Below are 16,146 nucleotides of genomic sequence, written 5' to 3' on the forward strand. Positions count from 1 at the left end.
CCATGATACCCAGCTACACCAGCACACCCAAGCACACACACACACACCCCACTGCATCGGCACGCACAGGTGCACAGTCACACATGAATCAGTCTCTCACACACTCACGGCCTCAGCCAGTCTCACACACACATTAAATTACAATCTGTCATGAACACAGTCTCACATATGCATTAAACTGCAATCTGTCACACATACATGCTCTTCACACACAGTCACAACCAGACACACAGAGTCAACCTAACCACAGTCACGAGCCTGCACGTATCTGGCTGGTAGTGTTCATGTACAGCACTAGCAAATTTGTGTGCAGAATCACACTTGCACACTCACACTTGTGATTGTAGATTGTCATATACACACATCCCTTCATTCGCAGGCTGTCACAAGTTCTCCTACCCACATCCAGCCATGGTAGTAAATACTTACACTTGGCCATGTGCTCACCAGAGACAACAGCCCAGTCACATAGGAAGCCATGCTCTTCCATACCAACAGAGACAGAGCTAGTCTGTACACCTGCAAACCCCAATCACAAGTGCACACGTGACATAAACCACAGATAGATCTGTGCACACATACAGGCACAGACACTGCTCTGTACACCTCCTCAATTGATGACTCAAGATATAAGACTTCCAAGTCAGAAGGATGGCCCCAAAGCTATTTTAGTGGGTTCAAAATTCTCAGGGCAGGTATATTGAGATTACCATTCTCTACTCCCTGCAAGGCTGTAGCTTGTGGAGAGAAACAGAATCATACTGTAGAGGATAAAAGCATAGAATCTGGGCTTGAATGGACTGCAGATGTAGACTTAGGAGAACTCCTAGCTGTTCAAGGATAAAATGGTCTACCTCAGGAGGCAGGGAGCACCCAGTTGGTGGAGGTGTGCACTCAGAGGCTGGGCAGCTAATTGGTGAGAATAAGGACGGGGAAGAACTGCACAGGGTTGACCAGATGCTCTGAAGATCTATCCCAGTACTGAACCTTTGTATGCAGAATCACACTTGCACATTCACACTTGAACCTGTGCTCTGAGGTTCTGCGTGTCCTCTCCCAGCCCAGGTCTCCAGAGAGAAGTCAAGCACCCTGACCTTCTGCTTCTCTCCCTTTATATGATTTCTATTCCAAGATCATCTTTATGTTGATGATTGCAGCTAGACTTTCAAGGCCCTGGCTCTAGGCTCAGGGGTAGGGGTGGTACAGGCCACAGTAAGCTGTGGATTGTTCAGACACCCTCCATCTTAATCCAAGGGAACTTCCCTTCAGAAGCCAATTTAGTTGTCCAGAATGGAAGGCACTGGATCATGAATCCAGAAACACCAGACCTGGGCATCTGGAAGAATCATTACTAGGCAGCTGGTTAGCTCACATCAGGCTGTGGAAGTGGGAGTAGATGGGGACTTCCTGCTCTCAGCCACACTTGGCCACTTCCAGGCTTTAGCTGGTGGCTGTTGCCCACGCCCCTTCCAGCCTCCACTTCCTGGGCCCCATCTTCACCCTGAGGGGCATATCACTATTCCTTTACCAAGCAGAGGACTCCCTCACACCTGAGGCTTTGTCCAAGCTCACCCCTTCTCTGGGGTGTCCTCTCAACCCACGCAATGAAATCTGCACTTGTCCAACCCCCTCCCAGCCTGAACCACCGTGTCCAGGAAGCAGCATCAGACCCCCTGGGCTAGAATCAATCCTTCCCCCTTCTGTACTCCTACAGCCATTGTTTTTCCCCTGCTAGAGCACAGACCATCTGTCTTCCACCGGAGGGGCTAGGTCAGGCAGGGTGGGTGTGCTGCTGGTGGGTGGGGGCTGCCCAGAGCTGAGCAGAGGCCAAGTGGCCAGGATAGAGAACCAGCTTCTTGTACAGCAGCCCCAAGGGCATACTTGGAAAAATTAGTCTCACATTCAATTGTGGTGCAAATTCAGGGACTGAGGATTGAGCCTGAAGGGGCTGGCCTGAGTGGGGCCCATTGACTGGCGTTGCCTAGAATGGGGGAGCTTGTTCTGTGGCCCTGAAAGTCAGGACTCAGAGAAAAAGATACAGGACTGGGGCAGGACTGGTGTGGGAGCAGATTCAGTCCTTAAAGGGTCAGGGCAAAGGGCACCCCAAGAGATGTATTCAGTGGGTCAGACCCAAAACAGGAGAAAATTAAAACATGAGATCAGAAACCAGAGACTCAACCCTAAATGGGCCAAAGAACCCTTCAGAATCAAGATGTTCTTTCCATGGGGCCTAGTGGGATCTAGGTTCTGGGAGCTGGTCTGGGCACTTGAGGGAGCTGGCACTTACCATTACCTATCAGGCACTAGGGGTCTCCATCACTTGGTTTTCTCCCTCATTAGACAGTGTTGTCTCTAGGAAAGACTTTATGTTGTGCCTTTGGGTTCTGCACAGTGCATGGCCCATATCACAGCTCAATAGGCTTTTTAAAAAATATATTTCATTTTTTTTAGTTGTAGTCGGACACAATACCTTTATTTATTTATTTATTTATATGTGGTGCTGAGGATCAAACCCAAGGCCTTGCATGTGCTAAGCAAGCACTCTACCTCTGAGCCAGAACCCAGCCCCTCAATAGGCTTTTATGGCATTTAAATTCTGCCTCTGACCTTGAATCTATGTTCTACCCTCTGAAACCCACCGCCCCCACAGCTGCCATCACTGGACCACTGCAGTAAGTCTCCTCCCCAGTTCCTAGGACCCATCCTGCCTGACCTGCAGCTGGAGGACTTTAGGGGCTCCAAGGCTGCATGGCTGTTGCTAATCTGGATCACCTAGTTATTAATCCATGAGGCTGGGTCCTGTCCCAATTCCCATCTGATGGAATTTCAATATGTTTCCTGTTTATTTAACAGATATTTACGCCACAATGTCACAAGCCAGTTCTCAATCTTCACGTTACTTCCACTGTTATGACCCTTCACTCAGACAATCACCTCTCTTACCACACCGGTCTGGCTTTTCCCTTCCTCCCGGCCCTTCCCCTTTCAGCCTCTGTTATTGGTTCTGCCTCATCTCCTGACCGTCTTAAATGTTGTAGTCAGCACAATGGGGTCAGTCCCTGCCTCTCTTCTTTTTGCCCACCTCACTTCCAGAGAGATCTCCTCCAAGTTCATGGCTTTAGACTACCTGATATTGACTCTGGAGCCTCAACTGCATTTCCCCAGCACAGACTCCATCCTGAATTCATGTGTGGATCCCCTCAGAGATTTACATTTTCACCCTGTGTCACTTAGGATCACAAACGTTAACTCCTAATTACCATCGCCAGGCTTCTTCTACCGCAGAATATTCTAACTTGATCAATGGTAGCGCCATACATGGTAACTCTTCCAGTTGACCTTGGAGTCATCCCTCAGCTCCTCCTCAGACTCATCCAAACTACTACCATCCTTGCTCAGGTCACTGCAATGGCCTCAGCCTGGTTTCTCTGCCTTTGCTTCTACATCCCACAGCCTCCTATTGGAGGCTCTGGCCACCTTCCTAATTTTTACTTATCCCTCTCTGGGCATGTCAATCAAACACTGATGGTCTTGACCTGTTGGTGCTTCTCTTTCTGTCCTGTGTTATCCCTGACTCTTTTTTCCCTTTAGCCTGGTTCCTGTACCCACTGTATTGGACCTCCTTGGTGACATCATCCGAGAAGTAGCACAGGCAACCCTTCTGTCTCTGCCTGCTCCATCTCTTCTGTCAGCCTTCTGTCTCTGCAGACCCAACATTTTGTGTCCACACTTAGCAGTCCTAGGTAAAGAAGAACAGGCCTAAATCCAAGCCCTGACAACGTCTGAGGAGAAGGAGGCCGCCAGGAACCCAGGGCACAGGGATGGATGGGGTCCTGAGAGGTTGGGAAATTTTCTTTATGTAAGGCTGGTACACTCCCATCTTTAACTCTCACAGGAGGCATACGTCATCCTCTTCCTGCAGGAGCAGGGAGGGGAAGGAGACCTCACATGACCACAGCTGCACAGTTGGTTAATACTGGAACCCAAGTCATCTGGCACCATACTCATGTGCCTTCTACCTCTGTGGTCCTTAAAGATCAAGTCACCTTCCTCCCCACCTACAGAGGAGGGCACCAAACCCCAGTAGGGGGAAGGGTCTTTACCAAGGTCACAGAATGACTTGTGACTGAGTCTGAAGGAATCCCCAGGTCTACAGGCTCTGCCGATCCCCAGTGGACGCAGAGCAAAAGGGGTACGGACCCCAAGGCCAGCCCTCCCCCTACATGGCTCAGCTCCTGGCACCCAGGCTAGGGCCTGGAGCCCCAAACTGAATGAGCAATGCCATCTCCCTTCTCGAGGAGGAAAAGGCAGCTGTGATGGTTGTGGCGGGCGGAGCGAAATTTCCCCTTTCTGTAGATTGGATCAGTCACTCTCAGAATTGATGGCAACGGCTTCATCACGAAGATCTAATGCTTTAATTATGTTGTGACATGACCTGACATGGGGGTGGCATTTGATGGATTCTCTGGTGTCATCAGCGTGGCCCTGACATAGGAAAGTGGCAGAAGGCAGGGGGAGGGGGAAGAGAAAGGGCTTTTGGTGGGAGATGTGTCCTCCCAGGACCCCCTCCACCTTTCTCTGCTTCTTGTGTTCCAGGGCAGTTCAAGCATCCACGAGGACCCAGGAGAGGAGGGGAGAAGCTCATGCACAGGAGAGGGTGAAGTTGCCCTCCCAGGATGAGTGCATGTACCTATGCAAATGTATGCACGTGCCTAGACACACTGGGGCATGCCCAAGCAGGTGAGAGAATGCAGACCCATTGACAGAAGCTACAGTTTCTCTGCTGTCTAACCTGCAGAGGAGGCCCAGGAGGTGAAGGGTAGGGACAGTGCACCCAGTCGGTCTGCATATCCTGAGGCTGTCATGGGCAGAAGGAGCAGATACATTTAGGCAGCCTAGAGGGCAGAACTGGGACAAACACAGACTATCGGGGGAGGTAGGCTTAGCTCAGCAGAGTGAGGGCTGCCCAGCCACAGGACAGGCAGCCTGGAAGGCAAGGAGCAGCCTGTCTTTGGAAAGGGCTTCCCTGGCTGATACAGAGGGGCTGTCTCTCCTCAGCGGACACGGTCAGACTGATGACTTATGGCGCTAGGATCCATGTATCCATTGGTGAGTGCAGGAGAGTATTTATCCTCCATTTGGATCCCCATGGAAGTCCGAGCTGCTTGCCAGGAGGCTGTGTGTGCAGCCCCTCCTCTGTCAACTCACTTCATCCTGTACCTGGGGCCAGTTTTTCCTCTCCAAGCTCACAGACTCTAGGGAGCCCCACTAGGGGACCAGCAGAGAGAGAGTCCCACCTTCCCTTGCAGTCTTGAAGGAGCCTCATGAGGACCTGTAGCCAGGGGTGAGCTGATATCTCCATCTTGCAGTGGAGACAGTGAGGCTCAGAGACAACCAGTTGCCTGCCCAAGGCTACATGGCTGAGAGGGAGTGAATTGGATTCAACTTAGCTAACGTCTGTGAGGAGACTCCTGTACTCAGGCCCTGCCGAAGAAGCTGGGGATCCAGACCGTGAGATCCAGAACTTCTAGATGCCAATATGTGCACATGGCTCCCTCTGACTTAGATGTTGCTGCTCTTTGCACTGCTGCACTCTACCTTTGCTGGGTTGGCAGTCCAGAGCAGGGGAAGGACAGCAGAGCAGATGTCTGGAGTTGAGGGTCTGGTTTTGGATGCCACTGTCCTTGGGGAAAGCACAACCTAAAAAAATATGGGGCTGAAGGATCTTGCAAGCTATATTCAACACTATCCTCTTCATTCCATTCCACCCCTCCCCATGATGCAGGAGAGACTGAGGTCCAGAGAGAATAATGGATGGACCCAGGCTCACTTAGCAAGTTAGAACAGGAACCAGGCTTGACCGTGTCTGTACCCAGGATGCAGTGCTGCTAGCCATGGTCATGAAAGAATTCTGGAGAGACTTGAGCTTCTTCTATAAAAATGAGTTAAAGGAAAACCAGCCAGAGAGGAAACTCCCAATTCCCAGAAGGATTTTCATAGCCTGGAGAAAGCCCCGAAAGTCCCTTCCTAGCTCTAACCACCCCAATCCCAGCCTCAGTGAAGGATGTGGAAGGCTGACTGGCCAGGAGTGAGATTGCTTGTGGCCTTGGCTATGTCTTAGAGAGGTCAGGGTGAGGATAAGGTAGAGGATGTGCCTGGGCTTTTCTCTCCAATCCCCTGCATGACTGGATGCTCCAAAGTGATGCTTGAGCAGGAGAGCAAGAGGGCTTTGCGGGTACAGGTGCAGAGCTCCATGGGTCTGGCCACGTGTGGAAGCAGTTGCTTGCTTTGGGCAGCTACTGTCCTGGTGGTGTAGCCCATCAGTGTGGATTCAAGGGTCTGTACAGCTGAAGCTTTGTGAACAAGAGCTGGGTTGGTGAGGTCTGTGTCTGGGTGTAACCAAGTATTCCCATGTGTCTGTGGTGTATCCCCACTGGGTGGCCACCAGTCCCAAGGTGTTACCAGATAATCATATCTGGACAGACCAGTATGAATACTAGTTTCTGTCTACACATTCCATGGGTGTAGCTGTGTGTGCCAACCAGAGGGTATGTCTGGATGTGGATGCATTTCTGGTGGCTGTAGCCACCAGTATTAGCCATGTCCCCAAAGTAGCACTATATCCCAGTGTGGCAACTTTGTGTGGAATTATATGACCTGTTTGGGACTGCCTCTGGAGTATCCTGGGCTCTGGGCTGCTGGGGCTCTGTAGCAGGTGGACCCATCACAAGGGGGCACTTTCAACCTTCCTAAGCCATCCCCATCAGCTGGTTTCTAGTATGTGGTTGGAGTAGGCTGGGAACCAGCCTCCTCTGCCTTTAGGCTCCTGGGCAGTTTCAGATCTCTTCTCAGAGTTTTTGTCCTGGAGGAAGGAAAAGGATATCATGCAATCCTACCTTGTAAGTCTCATGGTAAGGTTCCATAGAGCTCTCTCCCCCAACTGCCTCACTTGAATGAATGGGAGAAACTGAGGTTCAGATGGGAAGTAACTTGTTCCAGATCCCAGCCCAGGATCACATCTCAACCCTGAGATAAATCTGACCATATCAAATGTACAAAAAATGCACTTTCTAATTTCCAGTCCAGGCCTTAACATGACCTATCTGATGATGGGTACTGATGGCATGTGCTGGAGCAGCCCTGATGTAGGACTCTGCTCCTGGCTCCTTCACTTACCAGTTGTGTGACCCTAAGTCACTGACGCCTTTCTCTGGGGTCCTTTTCCCCTTCTAAACTGAGAGGACTGATATTTTTGCTTTTCAGGTGCCCCTTCCAGCATGGGCCTCCTTGCTCCCAGAGATTAGAGGTCAGTGCATCATGGAGAAATGTGGTCATGTGCACCGGCTGGTGACTGTTACCCAGGACTTACTAGTGATGGGTATTAACCAGAGCCCAGAGGGTATTAACCAGAGCCCAGAGTTACAGTGAATTGTTGGCATAGCCAGGATGAGAAGGAAACGACGCCTCCTGCCTGCTCACCATTGCCCCCTGCCGACCCCAGCAGCTGCCCCACCTTCTCTCGGAGCCTGTAGACATTAATGCTTCCTTCATATAATCTGCAGTCCTCCTCAGGGCCATCTTGCTATTTTCTGAAGTCATTTGCCCCCAATGTCCATGCCAGGCAGATACCATACCGGAGATTGTCCTCTCTCTTCCCTTATTTAGTCCTAGTAGGAGCCCTACTTTACAGATGAGGAAACTGAGGCTCAATGGAGTTAAGACATTATAATGGCTACTATTTTGAGCCTTCTCTGACTGAATGCAAGACCCTGTGCTGGACACTCACAGAGGTGAATGGAGAGTGACTAGTCCAGCCTCCAAAAAAAATCCCCCCAACTAGTGCCGAGATCTGCACAGGATCTGCCAGCCTGATTTAGACAGCAATTTGCATACAATTTACCCAGAAAGCTGCACTGTGAAAAATATAATTACTTTTTTAATATTCTCGCTCTGATGTGAATGCTTACCGCCCGTAATGAATTACTTGCTTAATGAAGATAAACCTGAATTGGAGATGCACTTGGAGGGCTGCTGGGGAGCAGGTTTGATGCCATCATCTACAGCTGTTAATCTCTGAAATTGATGCCCTCGTTGGTGGGATCATAAATCCAGGGGAAAATCTATGAACTCCAGCACTTTCAGCTATTTTAGTCTGTGGCATGGGTAGAACTACTTAGCCTAGCTGTGCCTCTGTTTCCTCACCTATAACAGGGGTATTTGGGCTAAGTTAGAACCATAGAAATGTGGGGATGATTGAGTGTATACAATGTACCAGGTGAGAGCCAGAGAGGGGAAGGGCTGAGGGGCTTCTCAAGTAAAACTCGTAGCCACAGTTTTGCTCCCAGGTACTACACTGGTCCCTTCTCCTCAGTAGCCTTGGAGTTGCCTATTGCCTCTTAGTTGCTAATGATAAGAGGGAGCCAGGCTGGAGTCTGACCCTAGTAGGAGAAAACCTATGGGCAGGTGTAGCCACTGGAATTGCCCCTTCTTTTTTATCTGATGCTGGCCATTTCTGGGGGAACCAATCAAAGCAATTAGGTAACGGCTGGGGGCCCAGGGCAACAAGTCAACAATTTAGTGAATAATTATTCTATGACTTTTTTTTGTGGGGGAGGGTACTAGGGATTGAACCCAAGGCGGGGCTTTACCACTGAGCTACATTCCAAGTCCTTTTTATTTTGAGACAGGTTCTCGCTAAGTTGCTTAGGACCTCACCAAGTGCTGAGGCTGGCCTCAAACTTGTGATCCTCCTGCCTTAGACTCCCTACTTGCTGAGAGTACAGGTGTGCCATATTCTATGGGCTTTGATGACAGTTTATTTTAGGCTACAGGGATATATACATGAATGCCTACAGAAACCTGAAATTCTAAAAAGTTACTGTGATTATGTAAAAGATAAGTGAGTTAACTAAGAAAGGAGATGATGTCAGAGAGTGATAGATGATGTATAATTTTTAAAGTTGGTAATATGATATAGAGTGATTGACAAGGGGGGAGTTTTGACTTGTTGATCTTCCCTAAGGAGGTAACACCTGAGCTGAAACCTAAGCACTATAAAGTAGTCAGCCCTGTAAATCAGGATTGCAGCTCCAGGTGAGATGAGAAAGGCAGGTAGCAGCTAGATCATAAAGGGCTTTCTAGGTTGTGGAGGGACTTTTATTATATTCTTAGTGCAAGGGGAAGCCATTGAGGGTTTTCATAAGGGAAGTGATATAATTTATGGACATTTAAAAGATCATTCTAGAAAAAGTAAAACGTCTTGATAACTATCTATTAAAAACTTAAATTTATAACAAAAATTTTCCACCCAGTTGGTTTCACTGGTACATTCTATCAAACATTTAAGGAATATATAATATCCATCTTACACAAGCTCGCAGACAGAGGAGAAGGAACATACTCCAACTCTTTTTATGAACCTAGCATAATCCTTCTGCTGGTCATTTCTGTACAACTAATCATCCTAAAGGTAGCAGTTTAAAACACAATTTATTCTTATGCCATCTCATGATTCTGGGGTCAGGAATTTGGACATACCACAGTAGAGGTGGCTCATCTATCCTCCACAACGGGGCCTCAACTGGTATGGCTCAAATGGCTGGGGTATGTAAAAATTGAAGGCTGGCTGGGCATCTTTCTCTCCTCTCCACATGGCTTCTTGGTTAGCTTAAGTTCTCCTGTGGCATCAGGGAGTTGGGTCTTTAAATGTAAGTGTTGCAGGAAGACTGGGAAGAAACTGCAAAACTGCCTGTGACCTGGTTTTGAAAGTACAATTCCATGGTCAAGCAAGTCATTAAGCCAGCCCAGATATAAAAGGAAGGAAATTAGACTCTCCTTCTTGATAGGGAAGCAGCATAAACAAACAAACAAACAAACAAATTGCAGCAATCTTTAATCTGACATAGCTCTGATGCAAAAACCTGTCAAAGATATTACAAGGAAGGAAAGCTATAAGTCAATATCACTCATGAACAAAGAGGCAAAAATCTTTAACAAGATATTATCAAATCAGGTCTATCAATAAATGAAAAGGATGATACATTATTACTAAGTATGGTTTACTCTAGGAATGCAAAGTTTAACATTTTAAAAACTATCAATATAATTTACCACATTAACAGAATAAAAGAAAAGAATAAAATCGTCTTAATCAATGCAGAAAAAGAGCACTTGACAAAATTTAATACCCATTCATAATGTGAAAAAACAAAAACCCTGCTGGGTGTGGTGGTGCATGCCTGTAATCTCAGCAACTCAGGAGGCTAGAGCAGGAGGATCACAAGTTTGAGGCCTGCTTCAACAACTCAGCAAGACCCTGCCTCAAAATAAAAAATAAAATGGGCTGGGGAGTGACTCAGTGGTAAAGCACCCCTGGGTTCAATCCCCACTGCTAAAACAAACAAACAAAAAACCTCTCAGTAAACTAGGAGTAGAAGGGAACTCCAACCTTTTAAATAGTATCTTTGAAAAATAAACTGGTAATGCCAAACCTTCTGGTGAAGGAATTAATGCTTTTCTCCTCTTTAGAAATAAAGTTAAAATGCTTGCTTTCATTACTTCCAGTCAGTATTATCCTGGAAGCCCTAGATAATGTAATAAGACAAGAAAATAAAATAAAATAAAAGGTATAAAGCCTGGAAGGGGAGAAACAAAACTGCTTTTATTTGTAGACAACATAATTATTTATGTAGAAAATCCTAAGGAGTCTTCAAAAGCTCCCAGAATTAATAATGGAATTTAACATTTTTATAAGGTAAAAAGTCAATATATAAAAATCAATTGTATTTATATATATGTTAGCAATAGACAATTAGAAAAGTAAAATGTAAAAATTATTAAAATAACATAAAAACATTAAGTATGTAGAAATAGATTTAGCAAAACACATATAATACTGAACATATTTACATTAAAAATTATAAACCACTGTTGAAACAAAGACTCAATAAATAAACCAATATATATGTTCTTGGGTTGGAAGACTCAATATTGTTAAGATATCTGGTATGCCTACACTGATTGATAGATTTGGAGCGATCTCAATCAATACCCCTGTAAGTTTTTTTGTTGTTAAAAATCACAAGTTCATTTTAAAATTTAAACAAAACATACAAAAAGCCATTAAAATATCCAACACAATTTTGTAAAAAGAACAAAACTGAAGGTCTTGCACTGCCTGATTTGAAAATGGTCTTTAAAAGTAGTATTTTTAAGGAGTAAAAGTACGTGCAGACACCAGTTAGGATGTTGTTGGTGTGAACCAGATGAGAGAAGTTGGAAGCTCAGACTCAGGTAACATTGGTGAGATGAAAAGAAATGAAGGGTTTTCGTTAATTTTTTGGAGATGAACTGGTGAAATTTGCTGATTGCAGATGATGGGTGGGAGAAAGAGAAGAGTGGAATGTGATTTTGACTTGAGTAACTGGGCAAGATGTTGTGACTTACTGAGATGGGAAAACTGGTAGAAGAATGGATTGGAGTGAGAAGAATCAAGTGTCAGTTTGATAGTATTTTTAAAAATTTATATGGAGACTCCTGAGGCCATATGGAGAGGTGTCCAGTAGGAAGTTCATTATATGGGTTTGGATTCTGGGAAGAGATCAGGACTGGAGAGTTATATTTTGGAGTCAGTGTATAGATGATGTTGAGAGTCATGAGACGGGATGCGCTCAGCTGGTGAGGGAGCCTAGATAGAATAGGACCAAGGATTTTCTCCTGATTCACCCCACTTTTGAAGAGGAGGAAAGCAATAGGGTTTAACACAGAAGCCATGGAAAGACAGCTAGAAAGACAATCAGTAGAATGTAGTATACGAAAGCCACAGGGGTTGGGAAATGTGGGAGACGAAGTAACTCACGCTGTCCAGTCTCTTCTGTGTGCCAGGCACCGTCTCAGGAGATTGACATGTACTTCCTCAGAACATAGTGAGGTAGGCGTTATAGTTTTTAGTTCATGGAGACTCAGACTAGTGAAGTGACTTGCCCAAATCCTACAGCTAGGAAGGGGCAAACCTACGTTGGCAGCTGGTCCTGTCTTTGTAATTCTTTCCACTACTCCCTCCAGCAAGGGGTTTCAGGATCGGGGAAGCCACTTAACAGTGTCCCATCTGTAAATGTTCACCTTTCAGGGTTATGAGGATAAAATGGGATAATCCGTGTTAAGCACCTGGCAGTGCTTAACTGGGTGGGCCCTTGAGAAACAATAACGATCATGGGTGTATGTGCAGAGTACACACGAGACCAGTGCTAGGGGAGCGCGGATGAGGGCCTGAGTGGGTGAGATGGGCTTCCAGGAGGAGATGCAGTGTGAGCCAAGGACACGGTGGTCCCCAATACTGATTTGTGACGAAGTTTTCATTGGCTCAGGGGGTGAAATGAGAAAAAGGACAACACAGTGGGTTTTACATAAAGCTAAATGTGTTCAACATAAAGGATTACTCTTTATCCTGAGATTATGCCTTTCCTACTTTGTTGGTATTAAATTGTCCTTTTTATCAAATGGTCATGGATAGAGAATGGTTGCTCGATTTTAAATATCCTTACTAACAAAATGAAAACTTGGTAACCTCCTGTCATTCCCCAAACTTTCTCTTGAGTTTTCACTGGCCCATGAAATTCTCTGATTCCTGAAAACTCTGAGAGTCCCTGACAGCTAGAGAAGAGGGGCCTTCTAGGCAGAGGGAGCTAGAATTTGGGGGACAGCACAGTATGCTCTGAAACTGCAAATAAGCAACAGATGCACGTGGGGGTGGGGCTGAACAAGGAACCTGGAATCCACATCCTGTGGTGGGCGATTATGCTGCGGAGTCCCTACCTTCTGCCTTCTGGCTGACTCATGGAGCAGGGAAATGCCCTATGGGCTAAGATTGCTTCCCAGGGCTTCCCCATGACCTTGAGCAGTGTGTATACTTGTGTGAGCATGTGTTGCGAGTATGATGTCAATGGACATGAATCCCTGGTGAAGGAGAAGATCAGGAGTGGGGAAGTACTAAGGACTGACAGATTCTGGCCTGATAAGTCTTGAAAAGTCACGTGGGATAGACACAGACACCAGGAAAGGCAATGGGGAGAAAAGCAAAGAAAACCCAGGACTATCTGAGGAGGGGGAGCAGTATCTGCATGCCGGGACACATATGTGCATGTGTGCACACGTGGGTCCCTGAAAGCACTGTGCCTGTTTCTGGGCTTATCTGCGTGGATGAGGAGAAGCTCTGCTGGCTGTGTTGGGCTTTGGCTGGGCATGCATTCAGTGTGTGCTGTGCTTTGTGTGCTGCTGTTGGGAGTGTGGCACTGCCGTGCGTACTATGCATGTGCGGACACGAGAGGTGAGACGTGTCCATGCCATGTAGCTTGGTGTGTGTCTGCTGAGTCTATCAAGCTGGGTTATGTCTCTGTGCTCAGTGTGTCTATGGGCTGCATGGGGCATCTGTGTTGGGTGTGTGCTCATGGCATTGAGCCTGTGTGGGAGCTCAGCCTTAGCCCCTCTCCTCCTCTGCTCTTCTGAGGACCAGACCACAGTTCCTGTTCATTTTCATATGATGTCTTTTTGTTCTCTGCCTGTCTACTATGACTCTGACCAAGAGTCAGGGCTTTTATGCATGACCCTTGGGTGGAATTTGGAAGGAGGCAAAGTCCTTGATCCCTTCCCTCGATCCCTCCCATTCTTTAGTCAGTTTTAAACCACTCAGGATTAGGGTCCTGGTTTTGACCTGAGGCGGGAAGGCTTTGTGGGTCAGGATAACCCTTGCAGAGCCCTGCTCCTAGCTTGGTTCAGTTCTGTAGAGTCTCAGGACACCTCACCCCACCCTCTCTGTTGGAGGCTTGTCCCAGGCTGGTGCCTTCTCATCGGCCCTATGAGTGGGCTGGGGGCATCACTGTGGCTCCCTTTCATGGGCTTCGCCAGATTCAGGCCTCTGTGGCAGGGCTGACTCGTGGATAGCAAGCTTTTCTCACTGCCCTGTCCCTGTCGCCTGGCCTTTTGTCCCGGAGGATTTGCCATGGGTGTTTGCAGATGGAAAATAATGGGGCATGGTATGAGTGAGGTGCCCTGTGAGTGTGTGCTTGAGAGTCCCTGCAAACTGGAGTGCGGACAGGTATGTCAGGGAGTGGTATTCCGGTGTCAGAGTGACCGCCAGGGCTGACATATGCAGTGGGTACAGACAGACTGTGTGGAAGTGGGAGGGGTGGCTGCAAGCTCACATTTATCAAGTGCTCGCTGTAGCCAAGCAGGATGCTAAGTGCTTTACTTAGATTATCTCATTTAATGAGTGTGACAGTGTGTGAAAGGGTGAGAGATGGGGCCCAGAAGAACAGGTAGTAGGGGGTCGCAGCTGGAAGACTCTGGCAGAGTATTCCCTCACCCCCATCCTGATAGTGCTGCCCTGGGGGTTCTGAGCCAGGCTTCAGACTGGGGAGCAGCCTCAAAGCCCTTCCCATGTGGACTCTGGTGGAGGAAGGAGGGCTATGCCCTGGTTTCTGGGCCACCTCACTGCCCTTAGCCTTGGGGATGGGCTGTCCCCTTCCTGGGAACCAGGGCTGCCCATTTCTTCCTTTCTCCCGGGTATTCTCAGAACAGGTCCTGGCACACAGGAGGTGCTCAACCAATCCTTGTTCCTTGGCAAAGGTGGGACAGACTCTAGGAAATGTCTGCATTGTTTGGCCTGGTCCTCACTCTGCAAACCACACGTGGAGAGACTAAGAACTTTGACGACTCCGAGGCCAGCCTCAGAGATGAAGGTGGCGAGGGCCCATTGGGTCTGAGCTGGACTCTAAATCCTCTCTGGCTTGCGGGTTGCCACCTCCTCATTGTGTCCTCACCTGGTCTCCCCCCTGCACACAGTGCTGGTGTCTCTTGTGAGTCTGCATTTCTTTTCATAAGGATATGAGTCAGATTGGATGAGGGCCTGTTCTTTGGGGTCACATTGTAACTTAATTATCTCTTTATGTACAATCACATTCTGAGGTCCTGGGGGTTAGGGCTTCGACATATAAATTTGGGGGGACATAATGTAGCCCATATGCTTCCTTCCTTGTTGGGTCATTGCTCACGCCACTGTTCTCACCGCCTGCAGCCAGGCACAGCTCTTCCCCTTCCATAGAAGACCACCTACTCATCTCCTAAAACTCCTCTCCAGAGCCTCACCGCCTCCAAGAAGCCTTCCTGACCGGACCACTGCCTCCTCTGGGCTCCTACAGACAGCACACTGTGCTGATCCACATCGTGGCATATGCCACACTCTAAGAATTGTCACCTGCCTTCCCCACTGGGATGGATTTTTGACCTGTACTCTGTTACTACTCCCCTTTCGTAGTGGTATTTTCCTCCTTTTGAAACCTCCACCCCTGTGGTTCTGATGGTAAATTGCCGTTGCTGCATCTTAACACAGGGACGAGCACGTGACTCGAGAAGAGCTAATCAGAGTCCTCCCATAAGATTTTTCATCTGTGAATGCTGGTGAGAAGAAGATGCTTCTCTTTCCTCTGGAGTCCAGAATGATGCAAGCCTGGAACTTGGTGTGGCCATGACATCTATCTTCAGGGAACAGAAAGATCTTGGGTAAGTCACTGAACCTCTCTGCTGTACCAAGGGGATAATAACAGGACAAGTCAATGCATGGAAAGGTGCACCAAGAGGAAACATCCACAAAGGGCCAGTCGTCTCACCTAGAATTCAAGCTTTTTTCATATTTAAATGTTTTGTGTTTGGGCAACCATATTTAAGTGGTTCAAAAATCAAAATAATGCACAGAGTGATGCAATGAAAAGTCCCAGTTTTATCCTGTTCCTGTCAACCCACTCCCACCACTTGGGTAATCAGTTTAAAAATTTTCTTGTGAATTCTTCCATTGGTTCTTAAGGAAAACATAGCAAATAATATATATATTCTTTTTTCTCTCTCTTCTGAAAAAAAAAAGTAAGACTATCTACTGTTCTAGACCTTGCTTATTTTTATTTAGCAATATATTCTCAGGTACTTTCTAGAAAGTACTTTGTGACCTTGTACTTTCTTTCTTACTAGTGCATAGTATTCCATTGTATGGATGCATTTTTATAAACAAGGCTACAATGAATGAGCTTTGCATATATCATTTCATAGGAGTACAAAAGTATACATAAGCTTAATTTTTTTAAAAAAAAGTTTACCCAA

The 16,146-nt window shown here is 47.1% G+C and overlaps 1 long non-coding RNA gene across 2 annotated transcripts in view; it reads left to right on the forward strand.

Moving 5' to 3' along the window:
* The window catches only part of LOC139707246 (uncharacterized), a 59,150-nt gene that overhangs the window by 19,725 nt on the left and 23,279 nt on the right, over positions 1–16,146 (forward strand). For both annotated transcript variants that reach the window (XR_011708819.1, XR_011708820.1), the window contains one exon: positions 15,386–15,555. This is a non-coding gene — a long non-coding RNA (uncharacterized lncRNA). The remainder of the gene's footprint in view (positions 1–15,385; positions 15,556–16,146) is intronic.

The sequence above is a fragment of the Marmota flaviventris genome, chromosome 10 (assembly GCF_047511675.1).
Source record: "Marmota flaviventris isolate mMarFla1 chromosome 10, mMarFla1.hap1, whole genome shotgun sequence".
In the NCBI taxonomy this organism is placed as follows: domain Eukaryota; kingdom Metazoa; phylum Chordata; class Mammalia; order Rodentia; family Sciuridae; genus Marmota; species Marmota flaviventris.